The 14,308-nt window shown below is 39.1% G+C and overlaps 1 protein-coding gene across 3 annotated transcripts in view; it reads right to left on the reverse strand.

The window, feature by feature from the left end:
• dlgap1b (discs, large (Drosophila) homolog-associated protein 1b) overlaps positions 1 to 5,441 on the reverse strand; it is a 92,749-nt gene extending 87,308 nt beyond the window's left edge. The window contains exon 1 of one of the 3 annotated variants that reach the window (XM_051411026.1): positions 5,242 to 5,440. The gene's annotated coding sequence lies outside the window, so the exon portion shown is untranslated. Of the gene's footprint in view, positions 1 to 5,241 lie in introns of all 3 variants that reach the window. The other 2 variants (XM_051411028.1, XM_051411029.1) reach the window with 2 other exon arrangements.
• Between the last annotated feature and the right edge of the window lie 8,867 nt (positions 5,442 to 14,308).

Below are 14,308 nucleotides of genomic sequence, written 5' to 3' on the forward strand. Positions count from 1 at the left end.
ATGATTTAAGTTCAGCAATGCCATTGACTCTTGATCTCAAATACTAAATAAATAAAAATATGCATTACATTTTTAAGGCAGATAAGATTATAGCTACCAGAGTTATTTTAAGGCATCAGAAAATAGTTTAAGCTCCAGATTATTTAAAGACTCAGTACATGTAATGGTAGACATTGATATCCACAGGTTTTTGAACTTCTATATAAATATCAAATATATATTGTATTCAATGTAGATTTCATTTATGGCTAAAAGGTTCCTGTATATGGCATTGTTTTCGCTTAATTCCATTGTTAGCTGGGTCTCTCACTTTTGTCTATGTTACTTTACATTCATTTCTAGTTAGTTTCCATGTATTTTAGTAATGTCTACTTCATGATCCTTTATTTATAATATATATTTTTTTAAATAAATTAATAGAAGCACAAAAAGTCTATTACATATATAGTAATCAATCAGACCAGTACCCTACCCAACAATGAAATGAATTAATACATAATAAATAAAAAATGTTTTGCTATCAGTTTGCCTTCCACATAATAACTGCATGCTTGTTAATCTTTAAGTACATTTGATTTGGCACACTGAGAGGTAGTTAATCTACTGGGCTGTATGTGCATATTAGGTCAATAGACTAGATTATGGGTCCTGTAATTACCTCAGAATGAGATGAAGCAACAATTTTCAATAGACATATTAATGTATGTATTAAATAATGTTTTCCATATAATTAACCACAGGCTTTACAAACTTTACAAAAAAGTACATACAGTATTCAGTTTGCACAACACATAGCCTAATCAGTGTGTTTATTTGCAGCTACATGCAAAACCTACAACAATATATCTGTCTCCATGATGGGAAATAATGTCCATTAGATTGCAAGCAATCTGATATTGAAGCATGAGTCCGTGTAACTCAGGGTGAGCATCTGATTCCACTTTTCAACCACAAATCTGCTCACAGACGCATTATTGTTGGTATCAGTTCTGCAGGTGACCATACACACCACATACTTCATTAAAACCATCCAGAGAGAGTTATCTCTGGGATGACTTCTTCCCAGAGGAGGTATCTGTTTGTCTGTATTTCTCTAACAGTCCCTCACCATCTGTGGAGAATATCAGAATATACTCCTATCAATAAGACTGTTTAAACAAACCAGTCAGCTATCAGAGAGTTTGTGTTTAGAATGACAACAATTGTGGGATGCCACCCCACACACACAAGTTCAGTAACACTTGAAAATTGCTTAGCATTCAGCGGCTGATTCCAGCACAGAAAGGGATATGCATCTGTAGGGAGAGAGAGTGAGAGTGTGTACAGGCAGTCCTCCCCAGTGTCTGGCTGAAGGCCTCCCTGGTGGATTATGTTACCCAACAATGGCAGTGGCCTTTCACAGTCGGAGCATGCTCCAATAGCTGGAAGGCATACAAACATGTCTCTCTTCCCCTTTCCCTCGCTCTCCCACCAGAATTGACATTGTCCCCTGGCAAATGCAGGTCTACAGTATGTCTTTATATTTACAAATGAGTGCCCTAGTTTCTGGTGAAAGGCAAATAAAAAGCAGGCTATCACACCAAAGCATTTCAGCTGTGGCATGAATGGCGTCACACATGGAATGGTACCCAGTGTCACTGCATGTGAAGACAAAAAAGGTGAGACAGCTATGGCTGTTAACACCTCCTCACTAATGAAAGATGGACAAGACAGAAGGCTTGACAGAACTATGGAGAGATAATGATGTTATAAGACGTACTGTAAGACACTCTGTGTTTATAATGTGTGTAGAGAAACACACACAATCAACAGAGAAAAAGCCTGAGGCAAACACTGTAGTAAGTCCTGCAGGCATGAGCAGGCATGAAGGTAAGCTGTAATGGTAAACGATCTTCATCAGACATTCAATAGCTGTTGCTTAAAAGCTGCTGCTCACACAGAAATCCCTCAGCAGAACACTGTATGTACAGCAAAGTGACATCATCAGTAAGTGTAATGTCATTTGCCTCATGCTTCAGTTGCAGCACAAAATCATCTCCAAATGAATTATATTTGTCAATTAAGTAAATAGACCGGCTAAATGAACATGTTATGGCAACTGCTGACATTCAAGGGTGGGAAACATTTTAAAAACCAGACAAGTTATTAAGAATAAATCCTACGGAGCAGAAAGTGATTTTTTTTTTCAGCCTAAAACTCCTCAAACGGCAGATAATCTCGGAGGAGCGGGATTAGTAAATTTATTCGAGCACAGAGTCTATGTTCATTCAGTGCGAGCAACAATCTGCCCGGGTACAGTGAGGCCTGTTTCAAAGGCAGTGGCACACACACACTCCTCACGAGGGCCTGTAGTCTTTGGTGAATACAGGCTTTATAAAAGAAGTTCAGCTCTCCCTAAACCTCACAGTTTGGAGTACAAAAATATAAGGTTCTCCACCGGTTTCCCCGAGGTAGAACACAGCTTCTTCTCCTTGCTTTTTGAAAAACAAATCCACAGGAGAAATTAAATTGGCCTGCTGACGGCTCCCATACAACCAGTCAAGGCAGCTAAGTGTGCCAGAAAGTGTGCAGGCTAAGATTACAGGACTAGTGCAGGAGTGCTTGAAGAGTCACCTCAAGTCAAACTAGTAAGTCTTATTGGTGCGAGAGAGAGACGCCTCAGAAGCAGGAGATGTCCTGTTCTCATAAGTGAACCACTGAAATGCAACAAGACATAGTGGGTCCGGACGGGGATCTGCTCAGTAGAACAGTGCAGTGTAATTAAAATTCAACAAAGAAAAGAACACAGCCTGGAACTACTGCACATCAGAGAATACAGCTATAGCTGACTCATCATTGCTGTCATACACAACCATCATTACGACACGATTGTGACTTCTGGCCTTCACTAATAAAACCTGAGGGGGACAAGTTATGAGTAACAGCTATGTCATCACTGTGCATTGCAAAATCTTCTTTGCTGTCATCATCCCTTATTTTTATTGTAAACCCTTGGGGTGTTAGAAAGCAATATTTGTGCCACTACTAGTCTTAGCCCCCCTCTGCACTTTGGGCTGCTCAAATCCGATGGCTCTTTTATAATTTCATTTTAATTTCAGGGTTCCATGGCTTCAAAGACAAGCTCAAAACAGAACAGCAAACACACAAACAAGGCCATTTGGACTGTCTGCGATGACACATTCACATCCGGACAGCATTATCTGCATAATTACATGGCAAGTGAGACTTGCTGTGTATGGAAGAAGTGTGAAAAATATACAGTGATTTTAAATATTCAACAACCCTTATCTGCCCTCGAAAGCATCCTTAATATTCCACAGGCAGCTTGTGGAAAGCAAGCAGCTGAGGCAGTGTTTACAGGTATTTTGTAGCAGGGCAGATCTTCGTGTTTTAACTAAAGTGGTGCTCCTTAGTTTAACAATAGCACAACACAGGCAGGACCAGGATAAGCCCTCTGCTAATTGACACAGGAATTCAAAGAGGCGGTCACAAAAGAACCTCAAGTCTGTGGATTCTTATATTCTCATCTTCTGTGGTGGCTGAGATATATGAAAATGATACAGGAGGAAGCTGCTACAGCTGATAACGGTATCAAGACAAAAAGGAAGCTAATGAAGCACAGGCACAAGGTTGAAAGTTCAACACAGAGTCCATCATTATCTGACAGGCAAAGAGGAAAGGCAGCTAATGATCACACCAACACTCCATCTCCAGAGTCATATGAAGCCACTGCAGTCAGTCATATGAATGAAATGCAGAGGATCTCTAATGGGGGGGATGGGAAGGGGAGCAGACGCCAGGGCCTTGTGTGTAACAAGGAAAAGCATGCACGTTTATGGTTTAAGGAAGTGACACAGGCACCGAAGGAAGATAAACAGATTGTGGGACTGTTCGCTGCTTCTTTGAGATAAGAGAATGTGCCTGCAAAAAAATGTCTGCCTTGCAGTGCCTTTCACTTGGAGTAGGCAAGGAAAAGATAAAGAGAAGAGTTGGGGAAATCATTAAATATGCTTCTTAATCTGTAGCATATTACCTCAAATCTGGAGGGTCAGCCAGCGTAGTCAATATCTCATTCCTGTATTATTTAAATGCTTAATTCATTTTGGTAGGTTACTAATGGCTTCTTTATACTTGGTTGACCTCGTTGCCTTGATCTCTTCAAATCGTCCTTGAATCTTGCTCTACCTCAGCTGGAATCAGAATAACAATTGCATTTTGTTTCAGTTGGCTCAGTGCCCCTTCACACACACAACCGTAATTACAGAGTCTATTCTAATGGCATATAATTTTCATCTACACCAGGAGCCATTAACACGGCTTTATTCTGGTAGGCTAACTGGTTTACATCAGACAAGTGATTCATTCATATCGCAGCTGGAGTTAGTCTAGAGAGTAATTTACAGATGTAATGTTGTTCGGCTACTCGTTTTAATGGCTGGAATAACAGATTCAGTGTGGAGCAGTGCTGTCTGTGCAGACCACATGCTACAGCAAGCCAATTTCCAAGGAGACTGGGTTAACCAAAGAGCTTGAATGAACCCGTTGAGCTGATTGACATGGCTGTAAGAATAAGGCATTGTGCACCAGTACCCATCAGTGGAGTGTATATAGCCTGCAGAGTCTATAATAGAAGGAAGATGTGGTCAGATTAACACCTCAAAGCCAAAGAGTGATATAATGGCACATGTTCTACTGCCCATTTCTGTATCTTAGTCCCACAAGTGGTCAGTCAGTCAGTTAAGGTTTTTCTTTTCCCTTCAGAGTTAAAAAAAACAAAAAAGCAAGCTATATTAATGTTCCAAAAGGAGAAAAATTCAGCATCTTATCCTCATATTAAAATGCCAAAGACGCAATTGCAGACGCGGTTATTCCGTCAAGGCGCACGGATAGGATGATTGGATATTTTACCCTTGCCTCATTATCACTTACGGCAAGTGGTAGGGACGGCTGTCAACGTGCCACAAGGGAAAGATGCAGTCTAACAACTTTGCCAAAACGAATTACCATTTTCCCTTAAGTGTCCGGGGTTTAAAAGAAAGTTATGGTAATGTGTAATCAATACAGTCCATCATGCACAATCTGACAGCGTGACGTCCAGGGGCTGCACATTCAAGGAAAAAGTGGCTGCCGAAACATGTTTTGATAGAAAGAGATGCGTCTATTGTAAGTGATGACAGGTGCAAACAAATTCTCACTGCAGAATGAATGAAAGGGAAAACAATTTGCGCATTTGCCCCCTACCTTGTCAACACAGTAGACTGGCCGTCCAAGAATCGCCTTGAGAGTAATCCTCTGAATTTCGCTGGAATTGCGTCCTTGCCTTCAGAAGATAACAAGTCGGGATTGATCATATAGGACGTCACTTGGATGGTAAGGTCCCACACACTGTAGTATCTTCCTGTATCGCTCCGTCTTTGGGCTGCAGAGGCATCACTGAACGTATGAAACAGCGCTTCACATGAATGGAGAGAGGAAAAGTCCGACATGGAGTCCGATGGCTGGATCCCTCCGCGGTCCACTCAGTCCAAGTTCGATACTTTACACAATTCTACAAAAGCATGTTAGAGATTTTACATTGCTACGAAAGTTAAAATTAATAGTAGTAATAATAATACGTATCTTTATCGTTTGTTGCAATTATCACAGAAAAGGGAAAGTGAGGACCCCCAGGTGCATTTAATTTATCAATAATTAACTCATCTCCTAGCTTGAAGTTGAGGTTAAAGGTTAAAGGATAATCTTTGGTTAGGTTATTTACTAGCCTAGCTACAATTCAGCTCCTAAATCACTGACATGAGTTATAAAAGGGATATTTTCTTTCTTTATCTGTGTATGAGTGACATTAAATGATTAAAATATTTGACGCCATATTAAAAATACATCCACTTACATTTTTCGGAGATTTCAGCCACACCTCATAACCATGTCAACTAAAATCCCTCCGCTGAGGAAGATAGCTCTGGAAAAAGCTAGTTAATAATGATAAATATACATAGTAAATAATAATATTATAAAATAATATACATTTCAAAATATTTACCTGTCTTTACTCTTAACTGTTAAAAATTGTATTTATTTGTTTAATATTTTTTCCTTTATCAAAATTATTCTCAATTTTTAAGCCAACATTAGAAGAGAAGACCTTAAAGGGCTCATGAAATATAAATAACATAACAATAGAACAAATCCATCTGCTTAGGGTAGATCCTGTCATAAGCTTTTGAGCTCAAATACAGCACATAAGGGAGCTATTGTTTTGTCAGTAGATGTTTTCAAGATTTGTTTGTTTTGTCAAATGAAAAATTTTATTTTTTCCCAGCAGCCTGTTCCTATTAAGCATTGTTTAATGTTTTCACTTTTGTAATCTTAATTTGTCTTCAAGTTAGGGTTAATGTCCAGATTTAATGATCATGGCTTGCATTCATACCCACAGTGAGCTGCAAAATAATACGTTAAAGGGAACATTGGGACATTTGTGTTATGGAGTATGACTTCAATTTTTGTACTCAGTCACGCACACCACACACACAAAGACAGACAGAGACAGTTGTGCTACACAGTGCACACAGGCACATCACACAGACTTCTCACATCACTCTCTGTCTCTCTGTGGCAGTGATACTGATGAATGACTGGAGGCTACTCTGCTGGGAGAGAGCAGGAACTAGCAAACCAGCCGGGCCTCTGCTCTGTGCCTGCCAGGCAGCCTAGATCTAATAACAAGGTTGCATACTTCAATGGCATAACCCTGGCAACAGAAGCGGTAGAAAAGATTTAACGTGCTATCAGCTATTGTGTGTGTTAGTCTGGACTTCGGATGATCAGGCTTTAAACAAATCATATATGCATTTAGAATAATACATGGCTGTGATTTGAATGGGACACCACATAAGAAAATGTCTACATTGAGACATTATCAGGGGATTTACTGTAGCCTGAAGCCTTTTCATCAACCAGCAATCAACAATTTATTGGTGGCAGGCAGTCAATAAAGGCATTCCCTGAAAGTGTCAGTGAAATCAATATCCCCCGTGACACAACACACAGCCCAGAGAGAGAGGGAGAGGGAGAGAGAGAGAGAACAAGCAGAGGTATAATCAGTGGCCGCACTATATGCAAATAAGATTTTCTGTGTTGCTAACGCAGCATTATGAATGAACTGAGGTGACCGCACATAGTAAACTCTACTAATTTTGACCGAATTAGCAAGATTTCTCCCTTTCACTCTCTGACTTTCAATGCAATGGTTTAATCACATCAGATCCCAGTGTGACTTTTTGGGGTGGGAGAAACTGAATTGTCAACCAAGGCTGACTGCAGTAAATCCTTTCAAAAGCTGTCCTTAAAGAACAAGCAATGCAATCCTTAGGCTTAAACAAGGAAGGTGTGTTTGTACAGTGTCTTTAAGGTTAGTTGCATTCAAATTGAAGATTGTTTCCTGTGTGTTGGTGTCTTTAAGGGAACATGTGTTGTTGCAGTGAATCCCTCAGGAGGCATGTGTGATTTTATTTGCGTCATGGCTTCTTGCAAGTACAATACACACATGCAAGCCTACACATCAAAGTGTGTTAAATATGTTGGCTCTCTCAGATATTGTCTTGAGGCTGAGAAACAGAAAAATAATATATAAATATACACAGATACACTCGTTGAAAATAAATAAAATCCTATGAACCTGTGCTCGCTGAGACTTGCCATAAATGCAATTCAGCAAGATTGAAATTTAATTCATGTTTTTTTTTAATGTAGCTGAAAAAAAGGATATACTCTATATTTCAAATCCATGAGAACAGCAGTGTTTGAACACACTTTACATTTCAGATTAAATGTGTGTGACTGTTCCTGTCTGCATTTGTCAGACAAAAGATCCAGTCTGTGGCAGAATCCAGTGCATGTTTTACCTCTCTCTCTGGCTCAACATGCAACAGCCAGCTATTTATCAATAATTCATACCAAAGGAGGTAGTTGCAAACATATGAAAGATGACACAGAGAGTGCCATGTAACTGTTAGATTACCTTATTGTCACAATTACCATTAAATCATACTTTGACAGTTTGTCAGAGACTCAAACTGCTCAGCCCTCTTTCGAAGAACTCCAAGAAGAAGCCTTTACTGTATTACATTGTTATAATATGCATTTCTACAAATACATCTCAGCACTGACACATTTTGCAATGTGGTTTACATGTATTGTAGGTCAACAAAGTAATCTTGTGGTTTATAATTACACTGCAGCGTTATTAAGTAATCAACATTATGATGCTGGCAGATGAAGCACAAGCCCTATTAATGTGAATTATTAATCAATCTACATCATAAAAAATTCTGCTAATGCTGCCATAGCAATGGTAGTCTTGTGACAATGAAAATCGAGTATGTTTAAAAATTATACCAAAATACTGAATAACACTTTTTGACTGTTGTATGTAGCATGTAGAAGGTGAATTGCATAAGATCTAAAGTAAAAACAACATCTTGTTTTAATCTGTGGCAGCATTTGATTGCAGCAGTATGCAGCAGATGTCACCTATAGTTTCAGCTTCACCGTCCCATCTTTTTCTCTACTGCCACTCACCCTTCTGCTTCTTCTATCAGAACAATTTCAGACTTGAGAGATTAGCAGATCTCAGCTACGAGGCGTGGCTGGATGAAATCAGTTTCACTGGATGGGAGACTGTGAGCACGTTCCCACCCAGCATTTTCGATCGATGCTCATGAAACGGCCCAGAGGGACGTCAGCAAACCTTTGATGTTCCCTTGAAGACTCTATCGCTTTTCGACTTGATTTAATTCAGGCCTCTTTGTCTTGAAGCAAATTAATTCCAGCCTTAAAATGACATGTAAACACCATCTAATTTCAACCTTGCTGTATCTATGCACATTTCATTTTTTTTAATATAAAGAGCAGATGGTGTGAGCATGTGAAGGAACATGTTGCATTTTCTAATTGCTGAATTACTGTTAAATATCCCTAGCCCAAGAAAACTTACATTTGTGCTATATCTGAAGAGGGACTATAAAACATATATTGTGTTTACTGTACACTTGGGATACTTCTGCAGCCATCCAAACACTAAAAGAAGTACTAAGAATAGAAATGGCATTGAAGCTGAATAATTCAGATGGAGGGAATGGAGTACTGGACGTTTTTGCATGAAAAAATCAAAACAACCCCCCCCAAAAAAAGCCTTAGAAATGATGATATCACAACAACATATTGCCCCTCACTGAAGAATGTGTTTGTGTCTTTGTAACTGATAACTGTTGTTAAAGAATTACTCAGAAAGAGTCGTCACATATCAGTTAAATACTTACCTACAAAGCTCATCCAGTCTATAAGGTCCACTTTCCATTTGCTTTACAGATAATACAGGATATAAAAGTCTTTGTTTTAATGTGATCCATGTGGACCATGCAGACTGGAATGGGTGGAAGCAGCTCTGTTCACCCATTGGGGTTTTGAAAATCTAACTCTTCATTTTCCCGAACAGAACAGGTAGCACTCCCACATTCATATGGCCCTCTGCCCCTTTCTCCTTAGCCCCCCATTTCCCTCTATGGGACGTGCTTTTCACACTTCCCTAAACTTTAGAGAAGAAATTCATAGAGTATTAAATATTGAACACCACAAGTGAGAATGTTAAAGCCAGTATTGTGGCTGAGCAAGATGGAACGAGATTTGTGGATTAAGGCAAAAGTCAGAATCCTAAAGCAGCAGTAACGTAAGGATCTGTACATTGCCTACATCAGCGCTACATGATGTTAAAATGTTCTTCAGATCATCTGACTTTCCATATTTTAAATGATTGGCAACACCTTTCAGTAGAGATAGATATTAGTCTACTCCAATTTTCACATTTGAGAAGCTGGAACAAGCAAATTTTTGGCACTTTTGCTTGAAAAATGATTTTAACAATAGGCCTACTCAATAATACAATTTGCTGTAGCTACATTTTCTGTTGATTGAAGGAATAGTTGGACATTTTGGGAAAGCTTATTTGCTTTGTTGTCCAGAGTTAGATGAAAAAATGTATACCTCGTTTAAATGCAAAGTATAAAGCCACGGCTTAGCTTAGTTTTGCGTAAAAACTGGTAGAAGGGGAGAAACAGCTCTATTTGGTTATGTGTTGGACTATATTATGTGTTAATTAGGGAGCTTTAGAGGTATTGGTAGTGAGAACTTCCTATCTTTGTAGAGAGCCAGGCTAGCTGTTTCCCCCTGCTTCCAGTCTTTATGCAAATCCAAGCAAATAGCCTCCTGACTGTAGCTTTATTACCTTACAGGTACGGCATTAGTATCGATATTCAAATATAACTGTAAAAAAGAAAGCACACTAAATATTTCCCCAAAAGTCAAACAATTCTTTTGATTTTCTGCTTAGCTAGCATTCAACATTTCTATTCTTAGCAGTGAGTAAATTAACAGAAGCAAGAGGTAAAGCAGCTCAGAAACACTGGCAGGTCACACAACTGCAGATGGACACATAGCTGCTGCACAAATTGAAGCGTTGACCCTCCAGTTGTGGGGGAGACTTGGGGGATGGTCTCTCTAATAACCAACGTGCAACCTTGACACATCATGCTTTATACATTCCAGTAGGCTTTCATTACACAGGGGCTTGCATTTCTGTAAAAGAATGCCCGGCCCTGGGAAAGAGCTGTTTATATTGGCACTGTAGCATTGTGTTGTTACTTTCTGCCACTGTGTTGTCATTCTGTAGCTGCCATGTCCTTTTGGTAGAGACAGGCAGGAGCAATTCCTGCTTGAACTGTTCACTGACAGGTAGAAGGTGCTGAGAGAACCAAACAGTGACTACATTATCTTTGCTTCACTGCACTGCTTTCTCTTGGCTTTTTTTTTTTTGCTCTTTGCCCTCTGCCTCTCTCTCTCGTTTTCTTTGACTATCCTTTCCTCTGGACTCTTAACTCTATGCCCCAACTGAAGTGACAGGTGTCAGAAGGGCTCCTCTCATATTGACAAAAGACTGTCCCCTTGGAAAAGAGTCAACCTGTGTCACATTCATCATGACATACAGTATCTGTACTTTCCAAACCAGTAAAAATATATAAATAAATAAATTAATTAATTAAAAGCAGAAATGGGAGTTATTGCGATTTGACTGCAAGTGTAGCTCTCCCTCTTATAACAAAGGTTTAAAGTAATTCAGTTACAAAGGGCTGTCAAACTGTTCTAGTAGTGAGCCAATGTCAATTGTTTTTCAATCAAGCTGAATAACCAATGAAAACCATTGTGTAAGAGGAAAAAATTAGCTTTAGTGACAGTGGCTGCAACAGACCATAATGCACTTATCATGTGAGTGCCCACATGATATGTGTTTAAAGGCCATTAACTCTCTATTTTTCTTCTAGACATTTTTTTCCCTTAACAATTGTTAGTGTTCTTTACAGCAATCAAATGCAGCCATTTTTCTGCTGGATGTCACAATGAATGCTGTTGATTCACTAACTGTAGTAGAATTAGAAATGGCATGGTTATCACAACATGTCATGACAAAATAGCACAAATTGATGATACAGTATAGGAACACCTGAGAATGGAATTTCCTTAAAGGTGATTTCAGGAAAAAGAAGAGAAACAAAACCATACATGCCTTCCCTGGAATCAAGCAATTCCACATTTGAGACACTCGCACAATGCCACTAAACCACCGTGTATTGTGCTGCTGGGAGTTAGTATAGCTTTGACACGACTGGATTCAGAGATGAAAGAGCGGGGGTGGGGGATATGAAAGTAAATCATGGAGGAAGGAAAAGAAAGAACGCTGGTGAATGAGAGACATGCTGCTGCAGGCAGACATATGCTGTTAAATGTTAGTTTGCTGAAGGAAAGCTTTGTGGCTGGGATATCAGGGAGGGATCATTACTCTAAACCCACCACCAACAGTAACCACGGTTTGTGTACCTTAATGAGATACATCCTTTTATAATAGTATAATGAATCATTTCACAGCAGAGGGGCCAAGTTACTGCAAGGCACATAGTCTTATTTCTCTTGACATCAGTCTCTCTGCAGCCACTGCTTGACATACGCTTGTCACATTTGTGAGGCCGCCATTTTGTCTCCTGCATATTAAACATTCAATTTACCTTTAACTTTTTTGTTTGGTTCAATTTTGCATCATTTGTAGTACAGGCTGGGTAATTTGAGGAGATACAGTTTGTGCTCTCCATACCAAGCTGAACATGATGGATGATGCCGTATAAGTATAAAATTGACAACATATGAGAACTAAGTGTGGAACTGCATGACAGGAATGCAATTTTAAAATCAGCTCGGGCATCGCTGTGTATGTGAACAAAAGTACATATGACTGCATACATACAGAATGGTGACAAATTAAAGGTGTACGCAACATAAAGTGTCTTAGTAAGGTGACAGGCCACCAGAAGCTTCAAGCATGCTTTGCAGAATCTTTACTAGAATCTGAAAATCTATTTGAGTGATGAACACCAAAGATATTCCCTCATTTGGTGTTTTGATGATGGTAAATATTATAGAATGCTGTCTACACAGTGGTTCCATCTGAACTGGAAGACACAGATGTTTACAGATGAATGAAAATGGTAACATCAGCATGCTAACACACTAAAAAGGCTTAGACATGCAAAATTCAAAAAAGATTTACCATGTTCACCATCTTTGGTTAGCGTGTTAGCATATTAACACTAATAACCCTAATACTAAATACTAATTAATTAACTAACTGACTTTTTTTCTTCTTTCCTGGAACGGTAACATACCTGTAGTATCTAATTCACATAATTTTCATTCTCATCAAACAATTCAGTGACACCTTATGGAAACATCTGCTTTCACTGTTTTTTTCCTTAAATTTCTAACCTTTCTAGTGTTTATTTTTTTACATACACATTTTCACATTGCCAGAGAACAAGTGACTACAATAAATAATTATCATATATAAATATGATCAGTTAACAATAAGCACGCCTCATTCAACACTCGACTCTGATTATACCAGAGGTAAATATATGTTTCCTTGAACCATCAAAGGCTTTTTAAGAAAATAAAGAAATAGTACCAAGCATGCCACTGAACTGTCAAAACAGTAAAAAAGGCCTTCCATATTTCATAACAGATTTGTCTAAGAGTGATCTGTTGTCACAGCAGTGAGTTTGAGCAGGAATGCTAAAAGCAATTTTAGGTCTAGTTGACAAGATGTGACTTTGGGCCACCAAATCCTCCAAATCTGATTTAGTCCAACAACACCTGGCTTGTCTGAAGGGTCCTGTGATCCCCCACCTCCAGCCTTCACACTCCACTAGCAGCATCCAGGGTTTGAGTGACAGAAAAGTAGTGGCAACGAGAAAGGTTGAACAGTCCATGCCGTACAGATCTTGAGTTGTGAAAAAAAATCCTATGTGTTGTGTCCAAACTTGGTGTTCAGTGATAATACAGCACAGCAGTAGACAGCAGTGGTTACCAGGGTCCTTTGGAGGAATGAAAATATTATTTTGACAGCCTCTTACAGACCAAAGTGGTTTCATATGTGGAGATTTATCTCTTGTGATGGCTTGTCTGAGGCAAGGAGGTGGGGATATAAGGAAGTAAGATTGGATGTGATCCTTGTGAAACTTCCATCAAAGCTGATGTCTACTGCTGGTCAAAAGAGGTGATTTATTTTTATTTTCTTAACAAACCCTGTTGCTGTGGTGTAACTCACTGTTTTTGTTCAGTAATGCTTGCACATGAATGTTTTTGGAGCTTAAAAAATAATTTATCTTGTGAAATTGATATGTGGTATTTTTAAATGCTGGATTCTTCAGACTGAACAGTTTCAACACTTCCCTAATAATGTCTTAATTATAGTTCTGGGACAGAGTAAGTCTTGATTGCATTTAGAGGATAATATCCTCCACTCTCACCTTTGTTGTCCTTTGCCATCCTCATTTGTAATCTAGTTGGCACAGCCACCACTATTGGTCACGGCAGTTTAATTGTGACATTAGGAAGCAACTTGGTTCTAGAGGGATCCACAAATGTCGTCTACAAATACAGCGTGAAAGTCACATAGCCTGGGCTGTGAGGAGATAAACACTCCAAATACACAGAGCTTGTTAGTCATGGTCCCTAATTACCAAACGGTTCATGTAGGAATGTCCCAATTGTCCAATCTAGCCTGCACAGAAGCAGTGCCAGGGAAGCTGTTGGCTTGCATAACTATTTGAATTTAAGATCTTTTCAAATTTTTTATTTTTTTTCTGTGACTGATCAAGATTTCTAGCCACAAACAGCTTTCTGTTTATCTGGATCCCTGTCAGTTCAA

This window comes from Dicentrarchus labrax, unplaced genomic scaffold, assembly GCF_905237075.1.
Source record: "Dicentrarchus labrax unplaced genomic scaffold, dlabrax2021, whole genome shotgun sequence".
NCBI lineage: Eukaryota > Metazoa > Chordata > Actinopteri > Moronidae > Dicentrarchus > Dicentrarchus labrax.